This window comes from Symphalangus syndactylus, chromosome 23, assembly GCF_028878055.3.
Source record: "Symphalangus syndactylus isolate Jambi chromosome 23, NHGRI_mSymSyn1-v2.1_pri, whole genome shotgun sequence".
Lineage (NCBI taxonomy): Eukaryota > Metazoa > Chordata > Mammalia > Primates > Hylobatidae > Symphalangus > Symphalangus syndactylus.
Genome location: NC_072445.2, coordinates 59118499 through 59127121, shown reverse-complemented (window position 1 = coordinate 59127121; position 8623 = coordinate 59118499). Strand labels below are relative to the sequence as shown.

At 40.2% G+C, this 8623-nt stretch overlaps 1 pseudogene; it reads left to right on the top strand.

Moving 5' to 3' along the window:
- Positions 1-5958: 5958 nt before the first annotated feature.
- LOC129473174 (S-adenosylmethionine decarboxylase proenzyme-like) lies at positions 5959-8290 on the top strand (annotated as a pseudogene).
- The last annotated feature ends 333 nt before the right edge of the window (positions 8291-8623 follow it).

The window sequence follows — 8623 nt, the reverse complement described above, 5'->3', positions numbered from 1 at the left end:
TGAAAAATAGACCGTGCAGTTCAACCTCCTGCTAATAGACGGTCGCCATCCATCGCACGCCTTCCACTCTTTTAGATGTGTGACAGTACCCCTTTAGGGTACAGATCAAATCCCTCTGTAGCAAATTCTCAGAGAATGTCCTAGAATTTGGTTGCAAGGAATATGCTGGAAAAAAGGGGAGGGCCATTAGCTGAGGATCAGGAATCTTATTATAATGACCACATCTACCATAATGTAATTTGACCTGTGTTCACATTGGGGATTAGGAGAAAGTCTTCAGAGACGATTTTTTAATGGCATCATTTATTGAACATGGCTAGATTTGACTTTATTCTTCCCACGTCTAGGACTGGCAGTTTGGCTTTGGGTCAGATGTTCTTCCCAGTTTCTCAGGCACTGACTCCATGCTACAAGGTTTGGGTTGCAAATATTGCAAGGGAATGCTGAAACACAAACAGAATGTCTCACTGATTAAATGTCAGAGAGTAGTTTGCTTCCTGAAATTCAGGGAGGGGAGCCAGAGACCTGGGCTCCATGCCGAGCTCTTCTACTGACATTAGGGGTGACCTTGGGGGAAATTATTTAACTGTTTCCTGCCCAGTGAAATGTGACACTTTGGGGCATTGCAAACACATTCCTGAGGTTTGTAGGTTCTTTGCAGATTTTTGAACAGTGATGGATTGCATGAAGTTCTTTATTCTGTTCACTTTTCTACATGAACACCTGAGGCCTTTTATTAAAAAAAATGCCGGCCGGGTGCTGTGGCTCATGCCTGTATTCCCAACACTTTGGGAGGCCAAGGCGGGTGGATCACGAGGTCAGGAGATCGAGACCATCCTGGCTAACATGGTGAAACCTCGTCTCTACTAAACAAAATAAAAAAATTAGCTGGGCGTGGTGGTGGGCACCTGTAGTCCCAGCTACTCAGGAGGCTGAGGCAAGAGAATGGCGTGAACCTGAGAGGCGGAGCATGCAGTGAGCCGAGATCGCGCCACTGCACTCCAGGCCTGGGCGACGGAGCGAGACTCTGTCTCAAAAAAAAAATGCCAATAAGGGGTTCTAAGTAGAAGGTATTAATGGTATTGACAACAGCATCATCTCCCAGAAGGAAAAGCAATGAGTGAACACATAACAATGCTTTTTCTTGTATGTATTATTTTCAACCCATTTGCAGGAAAATCTGTCTTTTCTGTAAAATAAGCCAAGCATGTCTATGGCACATAAAAAGTACCATTTCTTTGTTTCCCATAATATCATATAGCAAATTGCATAAGAACACAGACTGGAGTTAGACTCCCTGTGTAACCTTACTCTGACAGGTCCCTTCAACTCCTCTGTGCCTCAGTTTCCTCTCTGGTAAAATTGTGCCCATCTATTGGGCTTGCTATGAGGACAAATTCGTGCACACATTTAAAGTGCTTGGAACAGTGCCTGGCACTTAGTAAGCATTCCAGAAATGCTTGCCTTTATTGTTGATGTTCTTGCTGCCGTTAATGTGATGAGCCCTAGGAAAGAGTATATGTTGCTACATTTAGAAAACAAAGAGAAATTGGTTGTCTAAGGTGGAAGGAGTAAGTAAGTCAGTTACCAAAAAAATAAATAAAAGTGTTTCTTTAATTAATTCAAAAGGTTGGAAGAGGCAATAGATCTTGGCCAGTCAACGGAACAGGAATCCATAGTTAGATGCCTTCCAGGCATCACATGGACACCATTAAACATTCCACAATATTACCTCATTTTGTAGTTAAGGCTGCAAGTGTCTTCTGCTATGCTGATAGCAGGAAACTCAGCTTCAACCAGGAGAAAGGGTTTAATTCATATCAGAGCTGTAGCCAACCCAGGTGGGTACTTCAGATGCAGTGCACCGTGCCACGGTCACCAGACGTCCACGTGGCTGTGTCCAGCCAATGGCCTAATGCGCACCATGATCCACTGAGATCGGGAATGCTTGCAGCGACTTTCCTTCTCAATGCAGCCCCTCTTACCTTTATTAGGAGTACTCAGCACCTTCTTAGACACTGGGCTCAGATTCAGGGCCCAGATCTGCCACAGCTCAACCTCAAATATCCCTTTTAATGGCTAACATTGTTCATGGCCCAGGGATATGCTTTTCAACATCTTTGTCTAACGTCCTTGAAACAGTAAATGACTGCATCTGAATGCTATGGAAATTTTGGGGTTGCATCCCTGCCGTCAGCACAGACAAAAGCACTACTCCAGAGTATAGGGAAAATTTAAGTGGTGAGATCATTTGGGAGACAGAAAAGGTAAGTTCATTAATTTGCCAAATCCTTCTATTCTTTTCCATTAATTGATTGATTGATTTTTTTGACACAGGGTCTCACTCTGTCACCTAGACTGGAGTGCAGTGGCCCGATCTCGGCTCAGTGAAACCTCCACCTCCCAGGTTCAAGCAGTTCTCCTGCCTCAGCCTCCTGAGTGGCTGGGATTACAGGCGCCCACCAACAAGCCCAGCTAATTTTTGTATTTTTAGTAGAGACAGGGTTTCACTATGTTGGCCAGGCTGGTCTTGAACTCCTGACCTCAAATGATCCACCCACCTTGGCCTCCCAAAGTGCTGAGATTACAGGCATAAGCCACCACACCCGGCCCAATCCTTCTATTCTTGTACAACAGAACACGGTTTCTCAGTGTTGCCCAGCATTCATTTCCTGCTTCTCCTCCTGTTTGTGGTTCTGCAGGTACTTGGGAATTAGCAAGTTCTTTTCAATAGTTGTGCATAGTGACTAAGAGACATTTTGCTATGTTAAACAATCATATTATTTTAATTTATATATAGATCTAGAGGTTGCTTGAGTGATACCAATGCTTAATGTTGGCAACTAGATAGATATTGAAAGCTAGAACTCTGAATGGTTTTATTAAAATACTTAATAAGTTTAAAATGTTAATTCATTTAAATAAGTTTTATTTTAAAAGTTAATATTTATTAATCATAATTTCTATGTAAACAACTTTTATTATACATTTTGATTTCATGTAGCACAATTTCTATTTTTTCTCTTAGTTTTAATAGAAAACTAACTATTTTGGAAGAAAGATAAGATTAAAAAAATTTTAATTTTTCAATTTTAGTATTTATTTAAATTTGCTCTTAGATAAAAATATATTTATATTTTGTATATATTGCATACAATTACATTTTTAATTCTTTGGTTTATTCTTAACCATAGAACAAACTACGTGGAAATCTTTATTATAACAACATTATTGGTGTCTTTGCCGAAATGGAGGCCAGAAAAAAAAATATGGAGTATATACACAATACCTCAAGAACTGTGTGTATCTTTATAGTTCATCCAAACATGGCCAACCTGTTCACAGGACACCAAGACATCCATGATAATAATTAAAGTCTATTTTCTTTGATATTTCTTTTGATATTTTAGAAGATAATTTTTAGTCATCTAAAAACCATAGCTTTGCACATCTTGTTTTATTGTGTCTTTATGAATGTGTATTTCTTATGGTAGGAGGCCGGTACAGTTGATTCTTGTTATTTGTGGCAGTTGCATCCTATTAAGTCACAGGAAACACTGAATTATCAAATACTGAACAATTGCCCTGGGGAAAAGCATAGTTAGGTTCCTGGTCACAGCATTTTTATCAACTGATGAGTACATAAACTGTTCCTGTTCAAAGACATCTTATTTAACATATATTGTTGATTTCATTAATGTCGAACTCAGGGCTAACAGCACTGTCACTCATGTCTGAGCAATGCCCGTTGTATGCTCTCCATACAGCTCATCACTGCCTCCTTGCAGTTAGGGGCACTGTATGGCAGCAATCCCCTACCTTTTTGGCACCAGGGACTGATTTAATGGAAGACAATTTTTTCATAGACCTGGGGGTGGGGAATAGTTTCAGGATGATTCAAGCACATTATATTTATTGTGCAATTTATTTCTATTGTAATTACAATGAAATAGATAATGAAATAATTATCTAACTCATCATAACGTAGAATCAGTAGAAGCCATGAGCTTGTTTTCCTGCAACTAGAGAGTCCCATCTGGGAGTGATGGGAGACAGTGACAGATCATCAGGCATTAGATTCTCATAAGGAGCACACAACCTACATCCCTCGCATGTGCAGTTCACCATAGGGTTTGTGCTCCTATGAGACTCTAATGCCACCGCTGATCTGACAGGAAGCAGAGTTCAGGTGGTAATGTGAGCGATGGGGAGTGACTGTAAGTACAGATGAAGCTTCGCTGACTCACTGGCCACTCACTGCCTGCTGTGAGGCCCAGTTCCTAACGGGCGGTGGACCAGTATCCTGCTGTCTGGCACTTCAGCACGACACTTGGGGCCATTCTAAACAGCAAAACTACCAACAAAAAGCACTAAAACTTGAAACATGTGACACTAAATAGACCATAAAAAGGACACCCATTTACCAGATGAGAGCTGAAAGGAGGAGGCAGAGCTTCGCCTTGTTCATTTCAGCTGGGAACATACGCATTGGCAACTCAAAATTTTTGCCTTCCTTTACAGTCTGTGAATGTCCGCAACAGTGACTCAAGAGCTGATTTTGGGACTCCAAGTGAATTTTAGCTAGTAGGCAAATTAGCAAATACAGAATTTGAGAATAATGCAAATCAACTGTACATATTTTATGTAATAGTTTGTTAACTTGGTTTATACTTTTAAATACTTAGTCATATGGTATGTGAACTTCTGTTTGTATTCTTAGGCCCTACAAATGTGAGGAATGGGATTGGAACACAACATTTGTTGCTGAAGTTACATATTTTGGTATGTTTGATAAATTTAGGTAAATATCATAAGAGAGATAATTCATTTTAAAATAGAATTTTTTAAAGACTAATTTAAATGCTAACGAAAATCTGCTGCAGCCAATATTCTAACAGAAAAAGTTAAAAAGATCCAAAAGTGTACTGTGCTGTTTTTCTAAGTGTATCATAAATTTTAATATTAAATGAATGTGTCTCCTAATAGTAGTAAAATAAGAAAGACTGTTGTACTCAAAGCAGGGTGACACACATTAATTGTTGAGTTTCAGGCAGCTGTAAGCAGTTTTGTGCCACTGGAAGTGAGAAAAATGATTCTGGTTGTGTGGAACGGACACAAGAGATTAGGCAAAGGATAACTCAAACCAAGCAACTTCTTTTTTTCTCTCTCTTTGCATTTTTTTATTTTTATTTTTATTTTTTAAAATTTTTTTGTTATACTTTAAGTTCTAGGATACATGTGCGCAATGTGCAGGTTTGTTACATATGTATACATGTGCTATGTTGGTGTGCTGCACCCATTAACTCGTCATTTACATTAGGTATATCTCCTAATGCTATCCCTCTCCCCTCCCTTCACCCCACGACAGGCCCTGGTGTGTGATGTTCCCTTTCCTGTATCCAAGTGTTCTCATTCCCACCTATAAGTGAGAACATGCAGTGTTTGGTTTTTTTGTCCTTGTGATAGTTTGCTGAATGAATGATGGTTTCCAGCTTCATCCATGTCCCTACAAAGGACATGAACTCATCCTTTTTTATGGCTGCATAGTATTCTATGGTGTATATGTGCCACATTTTCTTAATCCGGTCCATCATTGATGGACATTTGGGTTGGTTCCAAGTCTTTGCTATTGTGAATAGTGCCGCAATAAACATACATGTGCATGTGTCTTTATAGCAGCATGATTTATAATCCTTTGGGTATATACTCAGTAATGGGATGGCTGGGTTGAATGGTATTTCTAGTTCTAGATCCCTGAGGAATCACCACACTGTCTTCCAGAGTGGTTGAACTAGTTTACAGTCCCACCAACAGTGTAAAAATGTTCCTATTTAGGAACTGTCTCCAAAGCTGGCCCTGGAGAGCCCCAATTTCTCAGATGATAGCAATGAAGAAAGGGGGCTGTAAATCAGCTAGCTGTAGTTTAGAGACTAGAGGTTGTCAGAACCATGGTAACCAATGGATTGTTTGTGTGAGGTAGGGTGGGGGAGTAGATCAATAGAGAAACAGATAGTGTGCATAGGTTGATACCTGGACAGATTTTTTTTTAAGTCACCTCTAGTCCTATTTGTTTATCTTTACTTTGGTTGCCTGTGCTTTTGGTGTCATACCCAAGAAATGTTTCTGTGTATCAAAGGAAACAATCAGTAGAGTGGAAAGGCAACCTAAGGAATGGAGAAAATATTTGCAGATTACATAGTGGATAAGGGTTTAATATTCAGAATCTGTAAATAACTCTTACAACTCAACAACGAAAATTCCAAATGAGCAAAGGATTTGAATAGACATTTCTCCAAAGAAGATACACAAATAGACAACAAACATATAAAAAGATGTTCAATATCACCAATCATTAGAGAATGCAAATCAAAACCACAATGAGATATTGCTTCACATCCATCAGGATGACTACCATAATAAAAAACACACACATAGAAAATAACCAGTGTTGGTGAGAATATGGGGAAATTGGAACCTTCCTGCACTGTTGGTGGGAAAATAAATGGTGCAGCTGCCATTTAAAACTCTATGGAGTTTCCTCAGAAAATTAAAACTAGAACTACTGTATGATTTGGCATTTCAATTTCTGGGCAAATATCCAAAAGAATTGAAAGCAGAATATTGAAGAAATATTTGCACACCCATGTTCAGAGCATCATTATTCACAATAGCCAAGTTGGGAACAACCCAAATGTCCATTGCCAGATGAAGGGAGATACAAGAGATGTTCTACACCTACAATGGAATATTATTCAGCCTTAGAAAAGAAGGAAATTTTGTCACATGCTACATTATAGATAAATCTTGAAGGCATATGGTAAGTGAAACACGCTAGTTACAAAAACACAAATAACGTATACTCCCATTTATATTAAGTATTTAAGGTAGTCAAATTCACAGGAACAGAAAATACAATGGTGGTTGACCGGGGCTGGGAGGAGAAAGAAGTAGGGAATTGTTCAATAGGTATAAAGTATCAGTTTTACAAGATAAAAATGTTCTGGAGATCAGTTTCACAGCAATGTGAATACCCTTAACACTACTAAACTGGATGCTTAAACATGGCTCAGATGGGCTCACATAAAATGGCCAGAAACATTACCTAGTGCTTATTCTACTCTCTCTAATGGGAAAGCAGTGGATTACCAGAGACTAAACTGTATCTGCCTCTATTTCGGAGAGACTCACATTCAACTCTGGCTCACAAAAAGCTGGGAAAAGTTCATGAGTCCTTTTATTTAAAAAAAAATTTACATAAAACTATAGCAAAACAAAAAGCAATCGGAACTGTAGTAACACAGCTGAAACCATCTGCAGCAGTGGCAGCAATGGCAGGAGAGGAGGTTTAATTTAGTTGATTTTCTGTGGCTGTTGGTTTGTTCACTGGGAGCTGCACGTTTTTCCTAAGGGACCGAGAAGCCGCTAGAGGTCTGGTTCTCCTGGAAACAACTCAATGCAAACCAAGGATCTGGGGCGTTTCATACCATTCTGAGATCTGAATGGGGGCATACCTTTTTTGTTTGTTTCTTTTAGGAAGAAAGTCTTGCTCTGTCACCCAGGCTAGAGTGCAGTGGCCCAATCATAGCTCACTGCAGCCTCGAACGCCTGGACTCAAGTGTTCCTGCCACCTCGACCTCTCAAAATGCTGACATTACAGGCCTGAGCCACCGTGCCCGGTCGAGACATTTCATTTTGAAGACATGTGATATCACCCTCTTGCCGAAAGCACTGGTTCTCCTTTTGAAGCTTGCTAGGGATTACAATGGATTTGACTCAATTCAAAGCTTCTTTTATTTTCCTAAGGATTTCGTGAAGCCTTCTCACTAAAGGTACCCGGGATTTTCAGAAAGAAATTGAGTTTCTTAAAGGAATTTTTCCAAGTGGAGCAGTGTATTGTATGAGACACATGAATGCTGACTGTTGGTACTTACATATTCCAGATTTCCCAGAGAGTGGGATAGTAAGCCAGATCAAACCCTGGAAATGCTGATAAGAGAGTTTGACCTAGCAGTTAAGGGAAGATTCTTTCTCCATGAAAGACTGTGTCACTGCAGAGGATGTCAAGTGGACTGGAATTGGTGCCCTGACACCAGGTTCTGTCATTGATGCCACACTGTTCAATCCTTGTGGGTAGTCGATGAAAGGAACAAAATTGGATGGCACTTATGGAACTATTCACATCACTCCAGAACCAGAATTTTCATACATCAGCTTTGAAACAAACTTAAATCAGACCTCCCGTGATGACCTGATCAGGAAAGTTGTGGAAGTCCTCAAGCCAGGAAACTGATGACCACTTCGTTTTTTTAAGGTTTTTGATTTTTTTTATGTTTTAGAGACAGAGTCTCACTCTGTCGCCCAGGCTGGAGTGCAGTGGCATGATCTTGGCTCACTGCAACATCTGCCTTCGGGGTTCAAGCGATTCTCCTGCCTCAGCCCCCTGAGTAGCTGAGATTACAGGCGCGCGCCACCATACCCAGCTTATTTTTGTATTTTTAGTAGAGGTGGAGTTTTGCCATGTTGACCAGGCTGGTCTTGAACTCCTGACCTCAATTGATCTGCCCGCCTCGGCCTCCCAAAGTGTTGGGATTACAGGCGTGAGCCACTGCGCCTGGCCCACTTT